This window comes from Lynx rufus, unplaced genomic scaffold, assembly GCF_022079265.1.
Source record: "Lynx rufus isolate CCGP_SWC_20201006 ecotype Redwood Valley unplaced genomic scaffold, mLynRuf1.p SCAF_4, whole genome shotgun sequence".
NCBI lineage: Eukaryota > Metazoa > Chordata > Mammalia > Carnivora > Felidae > Lynx > Lynx rufus.
Window position 1 is genome coordinate 13,889,088 of NW_025814856.1, and position 19,933 is coordinate 13,909,020.

The 19,933-nt window shown below is 48.0% G+C and overlaps 1 protein-coding gene across 4 annotated transcripts in view; it reads left to right on the forward strand.

Annotated features, from left to right (window-relative positions):
- The first annotated feature begins 1,324 nt into the window (after positions 1-1,324).
- The window catches only part of GATAD2A (GATA zinc finger domain containing 2A), a 103,720-nt gene continuing 85,111 nt past the window's right edge, over positions 1,325-19,933 (forward strand). For 3 of the 4 annotated variants that reach the window (XM_047094901.1, XM_047094905.1, XM_047094904.1), the window contains exon 1: positions 1,325-1,410. The gene's annotated coding sequence lies outside the window, so the exon portion shown is untranslated. Of the gene's footprint in view, positions 1,411-16,027; positions 16,099-19,933 lie in introns of those variants that run through there. The other variant, XM_047094902.1, reaches the window with a different exon arrangement.

The window sequence follows — 19,933 nt, forward strand, 5'->3', positions numbered from 1 at the left end:
AGGTAGGAATTTCCCAAGCTATCTTCAGAGATGAGGGTCAGGGAGGGAGAGGGCGGTGGCCCCGAGTAGTGCTCAGAAAAGAGGCAGAGTATGCCCCCCAAATACTGTCCAAGAAAGGCAGTGGGCCGAGTGCCCCAAATTTCCTTCAGTCAAAGGGTCAAGGGCCCAAACCTCGACACATTTTCTGAGAAAACAGAGCTGGGGATCGCGAATCTACAAAGTCATCCTCATTCTGGCAATTCGCAGAAAAGTCGGCAAGGCAAAAATCGCCAAAACTTTTCTCAGAAGAGGGCCAGAGCAAGAACCTCCAAGATTCTCTTTAGAAGAGGGGCCAGGAGCAAGATTCCTGGATTCTCCTCAGAATGGGGGCTAGCAAACGAATTCTGAAGATTCTCTTCAGAACGGGGGCCAAGGACAAGAATTTCCAGGATTCTTCTCAGAAGAAGTCGAACCCACAACTCTTGTCAGAAAAGAGCGCAGAGGGGGAAAGAATCCCCTCGGGAACAAGGCCGAGCCACTGGTTGTCCAGTCTCCTCCGAGCGCGCCTCACGCGGCCCCGCCCACCGCCCGGCGTAACCGCCCCACACCCGCCCTGCCCAGGCCCTCTCCGGTGCATTGTGGGTGGGGCGCCCCTGCTGAGCACTGCGGGGAACCCCCTGCCCAGCCAGTTGTCGGCCGCCGGGCGGCCCAGCCGAAACGCCCTCCGGGGTCCGAGCGAGCCGGCCAAGAATTGACGCGTCCCCAAGTCCCCGCCCCTCTTGCCGTTCCCGCCCCGAAGCCGAAGCCCCGCCCCCGAAAAACAGCGACTGGCCCTGAGGCCCGCTCCACTCTCCCATTGGCAGGTCGCCTGTCAGTCACGCCGCCCCACCCCCTCGGGCCCGCCCAGGCCGCCGGCGCGATCCCGAGGGCCAGCCGGCTCGCGCACTCATTGGCTGTCCGGCACTGTCCGTCGTGAGGCTGGCCACGCCCACGGTGGGGCGCGGACCCCGAGAGCCTCGGCCGGACCTCATTGGCCTGCGGCGCCGCCACTCGACGAGACGCGCCTCAACCCGGAAGTGTGCGAGGCGAAATCTGCCTAGCAACCGGGGAAGCCGGGCTGCGAAGCGGGCAATTTCAGTGTGAGAAGGAGCGGCGAGACCGAGCGGCGGCTCCGAGCGCGGCGCGGCGGCTCCTCCCGCCCGGGGTCAGCGCCCCGGCGCGCGCACGCGCACCCCCGCCACCCGAGCGCGCTCCGCGCCGCCCGCGCAGTCGGTCGGTCGGCCGTCTGTCGTCCTGTCGCCGCCGCCGCCGCCGCCGCGGGCGCCACCTGAGGGAGCCGTCGCCGCGGGACCTGAGCGGACCGGACCGGACCCCGCCTCCCGAGGCCGCCCGGGGCCCAGCAGCCACCCGCGGAGGCGCCGAGCAACTTCGGTGAGTGAGGGGCCGGCGCCGCTGGTGGCGGGTCCCCGGCTTCCGGTGCCCCGGGCTTCTCTGGGGCTTCCGCTTCTCTGAGGGGACCGCCTCCGGTGCGCGGACCCCCTTGTCTGAGGGGAACCCCGCCTCTCTGAGCGGAGATCCCCTTCTCTGAGGGACCCCCATCTCTCTGAGTGACCCCCAGTTTTCTGAGGGGCTCCACCTCTCTGAGATACTCCACCCCTCGGAGAAATGCCAAGTCCTCTGAGGGACCCCCACTTTTCTGAGGGGAGCGCTTCTTCCCGGATGGACGTTCCACTTTTCTGAGGGACCCCCTGCCTCTGCGGGGGAGCCTTCCTTCCCCCATGTCTTTGAGGAACCGCCAGCTTCACTGAGGGACCCTCGCCCCTCTGAGAACCCCCCTCCCCCCCCGCAACTTCTCTGAGGAGACGACGCGATGTTCTGTCTCTGCGGGGCCCCCTGATTCCCTGGGGACCCTTGCTTCTCTCAGGAGACGACTTGATTCTAGGGGAACTCCCACTTCTCTGGGGGACCCAGACCTCCCTGCCTTTCCAGGGACCACCCCCCCGCCCCTCCCCCCTCCCATGGTCTGTGAGGAGGCCCCTGCTTCTCTGAGCTGTTGTCCCTCTTCTCTGACGTGTTCCCCTTTTGCCCTTGCTTTTCTAAGGTGCCTCCGGCTTTCTACGGGTCCCCTCCCCCCCCCCCCCGCCTTTCTGAGACACTCTCCCTGCTCTCGGTCCCCACTTCAGCGGGTGACATCCCTTTCCCAAGCGTCCCTCCCCCGCCTGAGGTGCTGCTGTTGCTGCTGTCACAATCCTTCTTGGAGGTGGTCCCCACTTTTCTGAACTGTTCCCATTCTTGATGCGACCCCCTCCTTTTTGGTGAGTGCCTCCTCTTTCCCGAGGGGTCCCCACTACCCCGAGATGCCCATTCATCAGACTGGAGCCTTAGTTGTCTGAGGAAGAGTTCCCCCCTCTTCCAAAATGTGTTCTTTTGGGTTCTCCATTAATCTATGGAAGCCACAATTTTCTGAGGGTCTCTGGCTCCTCCAGAGGTTCTGCCCCTAATATCCCCATTCCTAGGGGATCCTCATGTCCCTTAAGTGTGCCTCCACTTTTCCAAGATCACTTCTGCTGGTGGGAAACACCATGGACTTTTTCACTTCTCTGAATGGGTGCCCCCGCATTCTGAGGCCTTCCCCTCCCACTTGCCAGAGGACATTTCCCCCTTTCCTGAGGTTTCCCTCCTGATTCTCTGAGGGAGAAACTCTTCCTTCATTTTCCTTGGATCCCCCAACTCCAAGCCTCCCCTGTTTCTGTTTATGGCACCCTCTTCCTCCTTTCTGGAAGGAGAGACCAGAAATGTGCCCCCTCTTGTCTTCTTTCTTGCCAGATTGGAGGAGGAGTTCTTTGAACTTTTACCTCAGCTTCCAGGGACCTGGAGAATTTTGTGGCTGGAAAGGAATTTGGGAGACAGAGTCAAAAAGCGTTGTTTTCTCTTGTCCTTCTGAGACCTGCTAGATTTGAGGGGAAGCAGGAGCCGCTTGCCAGGTGACCACCTTGGTTCGCTCTAATTTTGAGCCTTGGGCCACCACAGTGTTGTGAGGCCCATGTGAAGGCTGGAGGGACAGGGTTGGAGCGTTGTCCTCCCGTTTTCCCCCATTATCACACTGTCAGGCTGTGAGACTGACCCATTTCCTGTCCCATCCCTCAATCCTCCCTCTGCATGGTATAACTCCCCCCTCCTCCCCACACCCCCCACTCCCGCCCCCAAACAAAAAAGGAGAAGCAAAAACAGTCCTTCAGGTCTTCCTGCTGTGTTTTCTCTCTCCTTGGGCCTTCTGATTCACCCCTTGATCTCTAGAGGATCCCTGGTTTGTGGGCCACTCTGGTTTGAAAGGCAGGGCAAGAAGCAGGAAATGGGTCACCTTAGATCCAGGAAGGGTGGAAGGGAGGCAAAGGACAGTATTTCTCTAAGTTTTAGGTAACTTCAGCCTGGCCCAAAGGAAGTTTTTACATGGCTTTTACAAATCTCATGTGTACTTTTTTTAATGGCCCACCCTGGATTCCAAATTCACTCCAGTAGCTAATTTTATCTGCTTTGCCAAACGCAGAGCTCTCTGGAGCCCAAGTAGATGAATGCTGGCATTGAGAGATGGTCCAAAGGACAGGAATGAACTCAGTTTGAAACCTGAGTAACTTGTAACCACTTCGTGTCCATGCACAAGTCTCAGGCTAAAAACATGGGGGAGAATGTTCTTGAAGTGGAGTTCTGAAATGTAGGCTGAACTGTTTGGTTTAGCGTTTCAACAAGTTCTTCTCTCTGACTCTGCTAGAACTGTAGTTCACTTTACAGTGTGACTTAAAGCTGTCTTTCTCCTGTTCGTTTCCATCTGGGTCTTGCTTAATTTGAGTCCTTTGTGAAGATTCCTGCCGAGGCTATAATTTGAGTTCTAAATTCGTCGGGGGACCATGTGGACACAAGTTTCAACTCGAGCTATTTTCTTCTGTGGAGAAGTGCTTGGAGAGTTTCCTGGGCCCTCTGCTCCTGGGGTAGTCAAGTCCAGGCAGGAAGGTGCTGCAGACCTGGTTGCTCTCTTACTGCCTCTTCCTGGTCAGTTGCAGGCACTGCCCTGAGGGGAAGGGTACGGATGGTGGGGAGCTTGGGGGTTAGGGTTTCCTGAGACAGGGCAGAGAAGAGCTGGCACATATTTATTTTGAATGAAACCCATAGGACCAACAGGATGGGGTGTTGGAAAGAGAAGGGGGAGCTTTGAAGCCAGAAGGACCATCTGATTCAGGTTTTGGTCTGTCCTTCCTAGTTGTGTGGCCTTGCACAAGTTAAAATGCAAAATCAGCACGTTACTAAATATTTGAGGGCCACATCTCTATGAATGTGTGTGAAGATGTCCACAGATGGGAAGTGCTTCCTAGACATACGAATGAATGAATCTGAGGGGAGGCAGTCAGTATAGACATATGAATGAATGAGTGAATGAATGAATGAAGGGGAGGCAGTCAGCATAGCACCTAGCACATGATTGGTGTGCAATAAAGGTTGTCTGTTGTGCTTATGAGATCAGGGTTCCAGACCAGGAAGCTTTTGACATTCTGCCAAGGCTAAATATGCCCGTAGAGAAAGAAATGTGGTATGTTTCTTGCAAAACCCACTATCACCCTGGGTCTTGTAGCATTTTTCTGTGTTCAGATAGCAGCTATGAGATGGACTTGCTGCGTAGCAGGCATTTGCTGTGTAGAAGGCATTTGGCCTTGTCTTCTGCTTCTGTAAAATGGGGTAATTTGTAAATGGAGGGCAAGTAGGGAGATGTACTATAATTAGACTGTCGGCAAAGTAGAAGACTATAATGAACTTTAAGAGTTGTGGGAAGAAAAAAATAGGTGAACTATAAACCTAAAGGATCATATTCATATTTTGGGACTGCTTGAGTGAGCAATATACAGCAGTTACCTGGTGAGTGATCTCTTCTTACACAATAGAACCTTGAAAGAAGAATGTTCTTTTAGGGTAATGGATCAGATTTGGGGACAAAAGACTGGGAAAGTGATGTACAAAGGCATTTGCTGTCCCATAATAATAGTACATTGAGAGGGCCAGTGTGTGGCTTAGTGCCCATGAGGAGATCAGAGTTCATCTTGAGCTCCCAGGATCTAGAGAGCTGTGGAAGATGGTAACTTAGGGTGGGGGTGGAGGTAGGGGCTGGGGTGGGCAGGACACTTTTTTTGGGGGGTGGGGGAGGATTCTTTCTTAGCAATTACTGAAAGCCCTGAAATCATGGCCAGAGAGTTGGGCCTAGCCTTTTTCACTTACTAGTGTGGGGACAGATGGCACACAAATATGGGTGAAATAATGGGTGAAAATCTGAGCTAGGCCTCCACTGGGCTACTTCCAGGTTTGAAGGATTCCCCACCTGCCTTTGAAATTACTCCCTCTCCCTCCCTCTTCCCCTCTTTACTTTCTTCTCTCCCTCCCTCTGCCTCCCTCGCTATTGAGGCAAAGAATCCAACAATCTTAAATTTCTCTCTTTTTAAAAATTTTTTTAAAAAAATGTTTTATTTTTGCGAGAGAGAGTGCAAGGGGGGAAGAGGCAGAGAGAGAAGGGGACAGATGATCCAAAGCCAGCTCCTCATTGCTGATAGCAGAGAGCCCAGTTTGGGGCTCAAACTCACAAACCATGAGATCATGACCTGAGCCGAACTAACTGACTGAGCCACGCAGGTGCAGGTGCCCCCTCTTAATTCTTTTAAAGACAGTTATTCCATTAAAGAAAAAAGAACAAAGCTTTATTATTTTTAAGATATAAAAAATAAAGTAAATAACTCTAAAGGGCTCACCAACCCTTTTGAAATTGTTCTGTGTCTTTTTGTGTCACAGACTTCACTCTGGTGGATGGTGGCGTCACCACCAAGTCTCTTATCTAACAGGAAGTTTTTTAAACTTTTTTTTTTTTTTTTTTTAATTTGAAAGATCCTTACAGCAGTAAAAACCCTTGGATAGTTAGAAATGATATTGATCTAGGTACATGTATTAGACGTAATGTAACATGGTTATCTGTTGGTGGGGAGCTCTAAAAGGCATATGGGTCCCAACACTGCCCAGCTTCTAACTCTGGACGATAAACTGTTGATTTATATTACTGAAATAGCTAGGGAAGTCAGGGTTTCCTTCCTGTTGGAGACAGCACTGGGGGTATTAAATCCCTGTAGGATCTTAATGATAAGAAAGAGACTGACCTCTTCTGGAATTGGGAAATAACTACTGTATGAAGTTGTTCCATCCAAATGCATGGAAGGTGTTATTTTTAATTTCTAGTATTAAATTTGGCTTTTTCCTGTCTGTAGCCTGGCTGCTTTTGTTTATTGTGGTGCATTGTTAGAATAATAATTTATCTCTTCAAACTGGCCTATAAGGGACAGTTTGAGCACTCAACTAAACAAGACTTTTCTTGTGTGGCCATAAGGTAGCGCATTAAAAAATTTTTTTTTTTAACATTTATTCACTTTTGAGAGACAGAGCATGAGTGGGGGAGGGGCAGAGAGAGAGGGAGACACAGAATCTGAAGCAGGCTCCAGGCTCCGAGCTGTCTGCACAGAGGCTGACGCGGGGCCGAACCCATGGACTACAAGATCACGAACCCACTGAGCCACCCAGGGCCCCAGGGCATTTTTTTTTTTTTTTAACGCAACTTAAATTGGATTAAAAAATAGTGTTAAATATTCTGGCTCATGTAACTTCCTATATCAGCAAATAATCCAGCAGTAAATGTTTGTGTGACGACGTTGCACCAGGTTTACCATGCTGGGTGCTGGCAGCCTAACAGTGAGTAGGATAGATGAAGTCAGCTCTCAAGGAACTTAATCCCAGTCACAGAGAAGAAAACAATCAAATGAAAGACTATTACAGAGCTTCTTTGGGAATATCCCTGGATGTTGGGAGTTTGGGGTGGAGTTTCTTGGAGGTTTAGAAGTGAAACCTCACTACTACTCTAATTTACTCACTGGACTCTGCTTCTGTTTCCTCCATCTTAAAGGAGGCAAAAATCATGGCATTTTCCTGGGTGATTGTTGGCTGTTGGCACTAGTTGATTCAGGATGACTGTGACTATAATCTTTGAGAAAAAAGAGAATCTGGGATGGTCACTGGCAGGAGCATTTTCAGCTTCGCTTTTCTTGAAGTCAGTGGCAGTGTGTTTTTGGAATCCTGTGGCATTTCTTCATGGCAGTGCATGTTATGCACAGAGATAAACAGCTCTAAAAGCCCTCTCGCCTTGTTTGAAATCTTAAAAGAAAATTCAGACAAGCAGAGTGCTTGGCTGTTGTTTATGGTATGGGAAAGAGTAGTGAGCTTTGAAATAGATAGACTACTTTGTTGTGCATTAGTAGGTTGTTGGTGCACAGTTCCCTCTGCCCTAGGGTTCCCTCTTATACTGGGGTTGGAGAAGCACTAACCTTAACCTTTCCATGATGTCAGATTTGATGTTAAGCCACATAGGTCAATTATGTGACAGATGCTTTTCTTAAGTGTATTTGTGAGGGGTGGAGCCGGAGAGCAGGGGTGGAAATTCATTCAAGACACATGCTTCAAGAGGAGAGAGAGATTATAAGGAGAGTTTCTGGTAGTGTTTTGCTTTCCTTCAAAGTACTGACTTAGAGGTGAAGAGGCAGGCTCTGGCCGGAAGTGGGCGTGGACAAGTAATGCAACTGCATGTGACCAGGCTCCCACCTCTGGGCTTTGCTGCCCTTGGGAAGTGGATGCTTGCTCCCTCCTCACTTCCTGTTCCCTTGCCCTCCAGCAGAGTTCTTGGGCCCCAACTTGAGTATAGAAAATACATTCAAATTCTCACTTTTTTTTTCTTGATAAGCTGCTTTGTTAGAGCTGCGATCCACCAGTGGACTTGCACTTGGCAGTTTTGGGGGCTCAGCTAATGTACCTACAAACTTAGGACTATCTGGCAGGGTAGCCAACAGGATGGTTTTCTGTTGCATTATCACAGTGTTCCCTGCAGGAGCTTGCCTGTAGAGGGCTGCTCTGGAGATGTGTATAGAACTCAAGGAAGCAGACATTAGCAACGTCCTTCTGCAAGAGTGTGTTCTTGAAGAATGGTTTACTATTATTTGTCTTTATTACTTTGTAAAAGTACCCTCTGTGCAGTAGAAACTTTAGAGCCAGAAAGACTTGGGTTTGTATCCAGATTCTGACACTTGCTGGCTCTGCGACCTCAGGGAAGTGGTTTAACTCCAAGTGGCCTAACTTCTTTGAGTCTCAGTTTCCTGATTTGTGGGGTAGGGATGGTAAGCATGAAGCAGGTGGCCAGATTGTTGTAGGCGCCCGATAAAGGTAGTTGTTATGGAATCATATCAAAGCTGAATGACCCTCTTAAAGTTGGCACTCAAGTTTGGATAACTAACTACTTATGTCAGTTAATACTGTCTGAGAGTAAATCAGTCCATGTTGGGGCCACAAGCTGGGTGCAGCTGAGGACCGGTATCTAGAGGTTCCCAGATTGGTTGATTTTTTTCCCAGTGAGTTCTCTCAGTTCACTATGGCTTTATGCTGCTGTGTATCACTTTGGTGTACTTACTATATAGACTTTCAGTGCCTCCTGAAGCATGGATAGGGTGACTGGGAAAAGGGCTCAAACTGGAGGGTGGGTAAAGGAAGGGTGATAGAGCTACTTGTTAGGTGGCTAGGCATTCTGGGGAGAAGAACAGCATAGGTATGGGCAGGGACCTGGAGGTAAAAAAAAAAAAACAAGGTGAGTTCTCTTGACCTGAGGAGGTTATGAACATCGGAAAGTCAAGAGTTTGAACTGAGCACCTTTGGCAAGAAAAGTCTAAAGTTTACCTTTAAAGGTGTAGAAAGTTTTATAAAATGTCCACAGTAGGAAAGTTCAATTCAAAATTGAACTCAGATTAAAATAATATTTAAATTGAATTCTTAATAAACATTTTCAATCAGAAATCAATGATGTCCAGTGAAATCAGACCATCTGGACTCTCTTTGTACTGGTATGTAATTTACATGAAGTTTAATCTCCTAAAGAGCTTCAAGAAAACAGATTTGGGGGCTGCTTCTGAATTATTATTATTATTATTATTTTTCTTTTTTTTGAGAATTGTTATCATTTAAGCTGGTCTAAAATTCTTAACACAGCAAAACAAATTTTTAACTTGCATGGCATTTTCAAGGTTTAGGTTTTATACTTAGGAAACTTTCAAGTTATTGATTTATTTATTAAAAAAAAATTTTTTTTTAATATTTATTTTTGAGAGAGACAGAGTACGAGTGAGGAACTGGCAGAGAGAGGAGACACAGAATCTGAAGCAGGCTCCAGGCTCTGAGTTGTCAGCACAGAGCCCGCTCTGGGGCTTGAACTTGCGAACCACAAGATCATGACCTGAGCTGAAGTCAGATGCTCAACCCACTGAGCCACCCAGGCTCTCCTCAAGTTTTTTTTTTTTTTTTTTTTTTTTTAAGTTTATTTATTTACTTTGAGAGAGTGGGAGAGAGAGGGCACGTGTACCCATGTGTGCTGATGGGGGAGGGACAGAGAGAGAGGGAGAGAGAGGATCTCAAGCAGGCTCCGTGTTGTCAGCCCAGAGCCCCGTGTGGGGATGTGGGGCTCGATCTCATGAACTGAACTGTGAGATCATGACCTGAGCTAAAATCAAGAGTCAGATGATAGGGGTTCTTGGGTGGCTCAGTCAGTTAAGTGACTGACTTCGGCTCAGGTCATGATCTTGCAGTCTGAGTTTGAGCCCTACATCAGGCTCTATGCTGACAGCTCAGAGCCTAGAACCTGCTTCAGATTCTGTGTCTCCCTCTCTCTTTGCCTCTCCCCTACTTGCACTCTGTCTCTCTCTCTCTCTCTCTCTCTCTCTCAAGAATAAACCTTAAAAAAAAAAAAAAAGAGTTGGATGCTTAACCAACTGAACCACCCAGGCACCCTGAAACTTTCAAGGTTTATATTTAATCTCTCAATGTATCTCTATTGAAGGTTGACTTTTGACTTAAATTTGAAAGAAATATCTTATTCTTCTGTTAAACAAGGAGTTGGTAAAATGTAGGCCTGATCAAGTCAGCATGCAAAAAGGCATGGGTGTTTTGTTATCAAGCTGTGAAGGAGAAAACCAGAAAGACCCATCCCCTGTATATATATTTTTTAACGTTTATTTATCTTAGAGAGAGAGAGAAAGAGACAGAGTGTGAGTGGGGGAGGGGCAGAGAGAGGGAGACACAGAATCCGAAGCAGGCTCCAGGCTCTGAGCTGTCAGCACAGAGCCTGACAAGGGGCTCGAACCCACAAACCAAACCATGAGATCATGACCTGAGCCGACGGACGCTTAACCAACTGAGCCACCCAGGCACCGCCCCCTGCTCCTCTGTATTTTTAATAGGAAATGCTAGACACCAGGGTAGGAAAGGGTGGGGGATACCCATCCTGTCAGGAAAACTTTTGGGAAAAATGTTTTACCTCCTTCCTACGTCAGGTTGGAAGATCTGCTATTTAACAATCAGGGAATGGGGTATGAATTGGATACCAAGTGTTAAAATATTTTTTTTCATGTCTAAATCATGGATGGGATGTTTATTAACAGACCAGTGATATGACTAACACTCTTTCTTTGCTAAATACGTTTGAATAGGTTCATCTCTAGACCTAAGATTAACATAAACTTTTTTTTTTCTTTTTTCTGGTAGCTTTTTGATTTTTCCTTAAAAATTTTTTTTTAATTTTATTTTTGAGAGAGAGACAGCGAGGGAGGGGCAGAGAGAGAGGGAGACACAGAATCCAAAGCAGGCTTCAGGCTCTGAAAGCACAGAGCCCAGTGCGGGACTTGAACTCACGAATTGTGAGATCATGACCTGAGCCAAAGTCAGAAGCTTAACCTACTGACCACCCAGGCGCCCCAGATGTTTTTCCTTTTAATTCTTTAATTCATAGAAAACATAGTTCACTTACTCACTTTTCAAGACTTAAAATTGCTAAAATAGGTGGGCATTTTTTTTGTAAGCCACGTATAGACACAAAAGAGATAGTCCTTGCCAACTGGTGACACACGCGGGTGAAGACAGAGTGGGAGATATACTTCTGGGTTCACAGTAATACATCTAGCAGTTTGTTTTTAACCCTTCAGGGGAGCATTTGTAAGCAGAATTCTGTAGTGTTGGGACTTCCTCATGGCCACACAGAGACTAAGTACAGATGGAGCCTGAACTCCATGTTGCCCAGCCACTAAGTATACGGAATTGTGGTTAGAAACGGTTAGAAACAACATTCAAAACAAAACAAACACATGCTGACAAAGTGGCCCGTCTCTAGAGAGCTGTGTTTTAGAGAGCTTTTCAGCATATATATGACAGGGATGAGGCAAACAGGTGCAGATATGTCTCCCACAAACTCCTAATCTAGCGGAAGAATGCTGTGATTTAAAAAAGGACATTTGTGGGGCACCTGGGTGTCTCAGTCAGTTAAGCATCCAATTCTTAATTTCGGCTCAGGTCTCTATCTCACTGTTCATGAGTTTGAGCCCCGGATCTGGCTCTGCCTCGCTGGCCTCTGCTCTGACAGTGCAAGCCTGCTTGGGATTCTCTCTCTCTGCCCCTCATCCGCTCATGCTTGTGCGTACATGCTCGCTCTCTTTCTTTCAAAATAAATAAACTTAAAAATAAAAGTAAAAAAAAATGACATTTGTTGTATCAGTTATTTAAATTTTTTAATGCTTATTTATTTTTGAGAGAGAGAGAGAGAGAGAGAGAGAGCGAGCAAGCCAGGGGAATGGCAGAGAGAGAGGGAGACACAGAATCTGAAGCAGGCTCCAGGCTCTGAGCTGTCGGCACAGAGCCAGATGCGGGGCTCGAACCCATGGACGGGACTGTGAGGTCATGACCTGAGCCGAAGTCAGACACTTAACCGACTGAGCCACACAGGCGCCCCTGTTATAGCAGTTATAATGCACTGGGAGTGTCTTGTTTTTCATAAAGCATCACTGTAATAGTTCCTTTAACTGTTTTCTGGTCCTTGAAAAAAGTACCAAAACTATCAAAGTACTAAGGAAATCACATTAACATAGAAATGTTCCTTCCCTTTCACAACAAATTGCATTCTAATCTCACCAAGTGAATGTGAATTTAGGGTGAAATAAGAAACTATAAAACAATCCTGAGAGATTGTGCTTATGATTGTCCCTAAACTCAGTGAAAACAGTTTAGACTTGAGTTATAGAAATGCAAAGTGTGGAAAGCGGTCAGTGATCTTTTCATAAAATACTTTAAAAGAGATTTGGTACACTTTTGAATAAACAACCTGTTTATTCTTTAGAGAACTTCTCAGAAAACAAGTGGGAGCCTAGGGTCACTGATAGCAGTAATCTCAAAATTGGTTAAAGCCTACAGAACTAGGTCTGCTTAGCCTGCAAATTTAAGTAATTAAGTGACAATACATTCTGTGTTTTGAGACAGGCATCTAGAAAGTTTAAAGGATAATGAATCCATCCCTTTTCAGCCCTTTCTGTCTCCAAAGCCCCACACTCCAGGTGTGGCCAGCCCTGGCCTCTGCCTCTGCTCTTCTGGATGCCTGGGATGTCCCATCTGTTAAAAACTGGCCCACATGTCACATCCAGAAAGATTTCCCTGATTCCTCCCCAGGCAGGCAGTAGCCCCTTCCTCTGTGATTCCTGTCTTTCCTATGAATGCATTTTTTGCATTGAAATCTTCTGTCTTTCTGTGCCTCCAGCCTGTGAACTTCTGGGGATGGTGCTTGCAAAACCTTTGGGGTGAGTGGTCTCTTAGTTTTTCTCCATCAGTGTTTATCACATAAGATATCTTGAATTTTGTCCACCCAGAAACTTTTTTTTTTTAATGTTTATTTATTTATTTTGAGGTGGGGGAGGGCAGAGAGAATCCCAAGCAGGCTCCGCACTATCAGTGCAGAGCCCCACAGGGCTGGAACTCATGAACAGTTAGATCATGACTTAAGCCGAAATCAAGAGTCTGACGCTTAACCTACTGAGCCACCCAGGCGCCCCTCCACCAGAAACTTTAAAGAAGTCTCCCAATTAAAAACAAAAAAATACAGTACCTTAAACATTCAGTAGGTGATGCTACTCCTTTTCAGTTTCATGCTACTGTGGTGCCTTTGACCAATTTTCTGCCATGAAAGAGGACAGGAATATGGAATTTGGCCCAAATTTCTTTTCTTCAGTCTCTCTTTTGTGCAGGAATAGGCTCAGATGGTATTTAGTAGAAGTTTATCTAACAGTACATTAGAAAGATAATTAGAATATTTTTGCAGTGGTTAGGGCAGAAGGAAGCCTGGCTGTTATTAGTAAGGATCTGATCTTTGAAGGATATTACATTTAAAATGAATTTGTAAGAAAATTCTGTTTAAGGGGCGCCTGGGTGGCGCAGTCGGTTAAGCGTCCGACTTCAGCCAGGTCACGATCTCGTGGTCCATGAGTTCGAGCCCCGCGTCAGGCTCTGGGCTGATGGCTCGGAGCCTGGAGCCTGGAGCCTGGTTCCAATTCTGTGTCTCCCTCTCTCTCTGTGCCTCCCCCGTTCATGCTCTGTCTCTCTGTCCCAAAAATAAATAAACGTTGAAAAAAAAATAAAAAAAAATAAAATAAAATAAAAAAGAAAATTCTGTTTAAATAACAGAAGTTTTTTTATTTTAGAACAGAAGTGTTTTTAAAAGTATTGTATTAACTGGTATCTGTCAGTATTAATTGACTGCCTTGTTTTTATGGCCAAGGGGAAACTGAGAAAAACATGGTTCTAGCCCTATATGTCTTTTAATTAGTTTCTTCAGCTTTAGAATGGAATCTAAAGGCGATTGCATCATATTTCATAATCACCCAGCTGAACTATTTGCCGTTTAGTCCAGCACTAGGCATTGAGGTAGCAAGGTCTTTAGTCTGAACAGCCTGAGCTGCCTGCCTGAGCTTCGAGGACTCTAAACAGGTCTGGATTTACTGTCGCTTTTTCCATCTACACACCTGGCCCCTCTCTTTCTATCACAAAAATAAACGCTTTAACTACTTCACCCTACCCCCACCCCTGCTTTCCCAGCTGGAGATGTTGGCACTGCCCTCTGGAGCAGCCCACCTGTCACTAGTGCACACCTCAGCCCACAGGGGTGTGTCATTAATATGTCGCAGCTGATGCCTCTCTCTTTAAAATAGGGTGGTTGTCACCTTGGTGACTCACACAGGGCTTGCCAGCTCAGACACTGGAATCTCTACATCTATCTCAAGTCTTGGGTCTCCCACCTGACCACACTTTGCTGTGTCTGTAGTTAATTAAGTTGGCATTAATCAAGACCCAGGTGAGGAGCTGTGAGGTAATATTTTGCTTGTATTGCTTTAATATACATCATCTGATTAATGGTCCTACAGTAAAGCAGTTCTCAAAATATACAGCTGCTGAATTACAGTGAAAATTTGGATATTTGCTTTTAACCTATTCTTGCACTGGGATCAGGGAGTTCCTGCATTCCTATACCAAGTCACCTGTTTGAGAATAAGACTATTTTTGAATTTGAACAATTGAAATTCTTTGTAGCAAAACAAATTGCTGACAAAATTGGGTCAGGGAAGGCGTTTGGGGTCAACAGTTTGTATTTTGTATCATTTTTAGTTTGAGGAATGCTTGCTTTTGGCCCAGGGGAGGTTGTGCCAGATGTTGCATTAAGCAGTTGGAAGATTTGGGGAGTGGGGTGGGGGTGGAATCAAGGACAAAAAGTTGCCAGTTATGCGTGAAACTCAACACAATTAAAATGGGCTTTTTTTTGAACTTCTTATTGTGGGTAGCATATAGCAGAAAAACAATTTGTAAAACTTGTTCTACATTGTTTTTCAGGTTTGGAGGCAAGACCAATGGTGGGTTGAAATTACATTGAATCTCTTAAAAAATGAAACAGAATAGTTAATATCAGAATACACTGCAAGTAGTGAAAGTATATTTGGTAAAACTTGTTTCAGTAGTATGAATATGTATTAAGATGTGTTATAAAACAAATTAAAAGCCACTATTCAGGAGTCTAGGTGTCTTATCACGAATTGTTTTAACTCTGGAAAAAGAACATGAAAAGGGCCTTTTCTGTTGATTCTTCAAAACAGTCTTAATATTGGGAGCCTTCTTGTAATATTAGATATTTTGTGTTTCTATTGAAATTGTGTTTCCCTATATATAGTTTAATATATCCAAAGCCCATCATTCTCTCTCTCAGGTTAAACTGTGTTTCCCGTGTTTCCTCTATGTCACAGAGAAAGGAAGGGTGCAGATTTGCTGTCTTGGTGTGTGTGTTGGGGGGGGTTCACCTTCTCCCAGAGGCACGGGGTAGGGGTGGTGCCGATTGGGAGGTAACTGGAGAGGGAGAGCCGGCATCCTCAAGTGTCTTGAAGTGGGTGGGTCTGGAGCTTACTTAGAACTCTCTTCACTTCACAGAAGTGATGGTTTAGCCGACGACCCCCGCGGGGGTGGCACTCTAACCTCCGTTTTCGGAAGCAGCTGAGTTGCTCCAGGTCTTGTAGCTCAGCCTGAGCGAGGTCAGCAGTGAGCGCGTTGTGAGTCAGCTCTGGGCGCGGTCCGCCCGGCTCTGCTGCCGGTGAGCTGGCGACGACCCCTCGGCCCTGCGGAAGGCGCTGGGACTCGGCGCGGCGGTGGGGGGGGGGAGCCCGCGTGGGAAACCAACTGGCAAAGTAGGGAGGCGCGTGGAGCGCGGTCGGCAGAGGCTGTGTTTCCGGGGCGGTGCCGGCCTGCCTTGCCCCGCCCTCCCCTCATCATTGCCCCGCCCCTACAATAAGGCCACGCCCACAGACCATCTGTCCCCGCCCAGCCAGGCGCGGGCGGGCGGCGTCGCCTTTAAGAGCTCCCCGGTGTTTTGGGGGCCGCGGGCCGGGCGCGCTGACCTGGTGCGCATGTCCCGGGCGGTGACGCCGGCGCCGGGCTCCATGTGTGCGGCCGAGGGGCGCATTATCTGGCCGGCGGCGCGGGCGGGCGGGCGGACCGGCGGAGCGAGCGCCGCGGGCCCGGGCGGCCCCACAGGCGGAGCAAGCGCGCGCGGCCCGGCGCCCCCGGCCCCTCGGCCGCCCGGACCCGCAGGCGACCCCGGCCCCACGGCGCCGCGAACCTGCGCGCTGCCCTAGGGCCCGGCCGGCCCGCGGCCCGGTAAGTTCTGGACCAAACTTGGCGGGGAGCAGGGGCCGGGGGCTGGGGTCGGGGCTGGGGTCGTAAGGTGGAGTCCGAAGCGGCGGAGGCGGCGAGGGTCGGGCAGGGTAGGGGGTCACTGGGCTCTGAGGGACCCCGCGTGAGCATAGAAAAGTGAGCGCGAGCGAGTGAGTTGTATCTACTCCTTGTATTCTGGGAGCGTCTTCCTAGCGCTACCCTGGAAAGTTCCGCGCTCCGACGCCGCCCAGGCACGTGGGGGCCGGGCCGGGTGGGGGTCCCGGAAAGTCTCGGCGTCGCCCCCCTTCCTTCTGCGCTTCCTCCGGGGCTGGAGGAGGGGCTGGGCCTCCAGGGGTCGCTTGCGAGCGGCTGGGACGGGCGGGGGAGGGGGCGGCGGGCGGACGGCACGTGGACGCGCGGGGCGGGGGGTCCCAGGCCGGGGGGCGGGGGTCCCGGGCGGGCCTGGCCGCTGCTCTGAACCCCGCGGCGGCGGCGACGGCGGCGGCGGAGGATCCCGTGTCAGAATAAGAGTCCCCGCGCGCCCACGCCTGCAGGGCCGTCCCTCTACCCGCTCGCGCCCTTACTGCCTGACCCCAGGGTTCGGGGGACCCTTCCTCCCCATCTGGGCTCGAGCCCGTCACAGGGACCTACACTTTAAATTTGCCTCCCTATTTAGGCGGTGGCTGTATTGATTTCTTTTTTTCCCACCTGGAATGGGTCGGCATCGGTGACTAGACAGCAGCAGCTGGCCTTTTAAAGGGATTATTGCCAAGAATCGGAATTGATCACTTCAACAAGGAGAGGCTTATGGGCAGGGCCCCAGCCCGGAACGTGATTGACACTGGTGTGTGTGCACACTTTGGGACCCAGAAATGAATGGGGATCCCTCCCTTAGGAACTGAATATCAACCTTGGGTGCGCGTTTCTGCCCTGCCTTGGGAACTTTGCAGAGGCTGTTTAATTTTGTGTATCTGACCCAGCGTCTTTAGCTGTGTAGTTCATCCTTATCTTGAGAGCTTTGGATTCTTTAGATCAAAGTCCGGGTGAGTCACTTGGGCCTTTAATTTTTTCTCTCTTCCTCACCCTTTTACTTCTTTCAGTTTTCTTGAGTACACAGTGCTTGTTAAGTCACTGGTTCTGTGTGTCCATTTCATACAGTGACACCTTCTGGCTGTGGCAGCACAGAAACTGAGGGATAGACAGCCTTCTGTGTAATTGCTTCAGACTTGTACTGACTGTCCTTTGATGTTCTTTTTCTTTCTGGTAGTGGTTACAAGTTTTCTTTTAAGTTAGATTAGGTGAAATAATGTTTGCTGGCACCAGATCAGGATGCTAAGATTAGTAGCATGTTACACCTGACAGCAAGCTGTGGAGGAGGGCTGATAGGCCCTACCAATCCCCAGATTTGAGTGCCTGTTGTGCACAGACATCTTCCATGCCCATAACACTCCAGTGGGGTGGAGGATATAATCCCTACATCATGGGTGAGGGAACTGAAGCTCTTGGAGGTCAGGCTGCTTGTCCAAGGCTGCTGAGTGGTGGAGGGGCAGAGCTGGGCTTGACTGAGCCTGATGTTTTGGGCACCAGAGTCCAGGAATGCTCCTGTTTGCAATCCACTGTGTGAACATTTCCTGGGCACTCCTAAAACAAGAAGCCATTTACTTGTCCAGGCTCCAGTCCACTTCTGCTGGGAGTTGGGGGATGACCTGTGACTTGGGGACACCATTGTAGCCCAGCATTGTCCTCAGAGAGCAGAGTTACCAGCTGGCCTTGAAGGAGCCAGGCCATAGAGTTGCCCCTTTGCATTTGCTTCTTCAGCTTCCAACTCAGAAAAGTTCGTCCTTTTCTAGAAAAAATAGTTTACAACGGAGGTTTTGAGAGCAATTTGCAAGATTCTTTCCTCATGTAGTCCCCCATTCTTGATTTTTCATCCCTTATTCCTCCCCACAAATTCTGAAGCTGATTTTTACAGAGGATTGCCTCTCATCTGGGATGTGATGTAGAAATTGGGATAGGTCCTGTATTACCGATTTGGATGCTTTGTTCTTTCTATTCAGATGACATCACTTTTTTTTTTTTTTTTAATGTCAAGTCATCTCTATTAATGCAGTATCATTTGGCAGATCCTCTAATTGTATATTTTGGTAGTGAGGAAAGAAATAATGCTACTTTTGGTAGAAAAAATCCTGGAAGGATTTGTATCAGAATGTCAACAACAAAATCTCTGGATTAGGGTTACGAGTGGGTTTTTCCTCCTTAACCTTTTTGGTATCTCTGTACTTTGTGATTATTTTAAAAATTAGAAGCATTAAATATTTTAAAAATCATTATTCTTAAGTAATCTCTATGCCCAACATGGGGCTCAAACTCGTGACCCTGAGATCGAGAGTTGTGTGCTCAACTGATTGAACCAGCCAGGCACTCCAAGAAATATTTTTTTATTTGAGTAATAAAACACATTTTAAAGTCTCCAATTTTCAATTCGCTAGTAGCTCTCACTTGTTTTGCATCATTTATTTTGTGAATTTCTGGCATGGCAAGGAATGATTTCTGGATTGATTTATTCAATAAATATCGGAGTGCACACTGTGCCTCGGGCACTGTGCTAGGAATCCCTGCTCAGTGGAGTTTACCATGAGATTAGTGAGAGAGAAATCATAATTAATCTCATAAACGTGGGGAAATTTATAAGGGCCAAGGAGAAAAGGATACCATGACCTGGTGAACAAGACTCAAGGGGGCCTTTCTCCAACTGGGATTGGAGGATGAGTGGGAGCTAAGTAGGTAAAGAGAAAAAGAATGGCACTTCTTGTAGAGTGAGACTGAAGGAAGATTGGGGTGGTTGGAACAGAGAGAGATATGGAGACATAAGAGGGTCTGGGATTTACCTTGAGAGCAGTGGGACCCCTTTCAGAGAGGACAAGGCAGGGACTGGTGTGATGAGGTTCACAGCTAGGACTTCCTTGGGCCTTAGACAGCAGACCACTGAAGGATGCTTCTGATGGGTGGGAAAGCAGCAAAGCCATTCTGAAATGCTAGCATTTTCTTTCTTTCTTTCTTTCTTTCTTTCTTTCTTCCTTCCTTCCTTCCTTCCTTCCTTCCTTCCTTCCTTCCTTTCTTTCTTTCTTTCGCTATTTATTTTATTTATTTTTACGTGGTTAGGGGCACCTGAGTGGCTGAGTTGGTGAAGTGTCTGACTTTGGCTTGGGTCATGATCTCGCAGTTCATGGGTTTGAGCCCTGCATTGGGCTCTGTGCTGACAGCTCAGAGCCTGCAGCCTGCTTCAGTTTTTGTATCTCCCTTCTCTCTTTGCCTCTCTCCCACTCATGCCTGTGTTTGCACACACTCTCTCTCTCTCTCTCTCTCTCAAAAATAAGTAAACATTAAAAAAATCTTAAATGTTTATTTTGAGAGAGAGTGTGTGAGTGTGAGAGCTCAAGCACGTGAAGAGGGGAGGGGCAGAGAGAGAGAATCCCAAGCAGGTTCCTCGCTGTTATCACAGAGCTGGATGCAGGGTTTGATCTCACAACCATGATGTGAGATCATGACCTGAGCTAAAATCAAGAGTTAGATGCTTAACTGACTGAGCCACCCAGACACCCCTATTTTATTTAAGTAACCTCTACCCATAACATGGGGCTCGAACTCAGAACCCTGAGGCCAAGAGTAACCTGTTCTATCAATTGAGCAGCTAGGCCCCCCAGATATTGGCATTTTCTGATGTTTGTTCTCATGGGGGAAAATTAAGAATAACCCTCGGAGCCTTGGACATGTCAATTCTCAACAGAAACCAAAATGTAACGGAGTTCAATTACGGACTGTTGGTGTGCTAACCTCT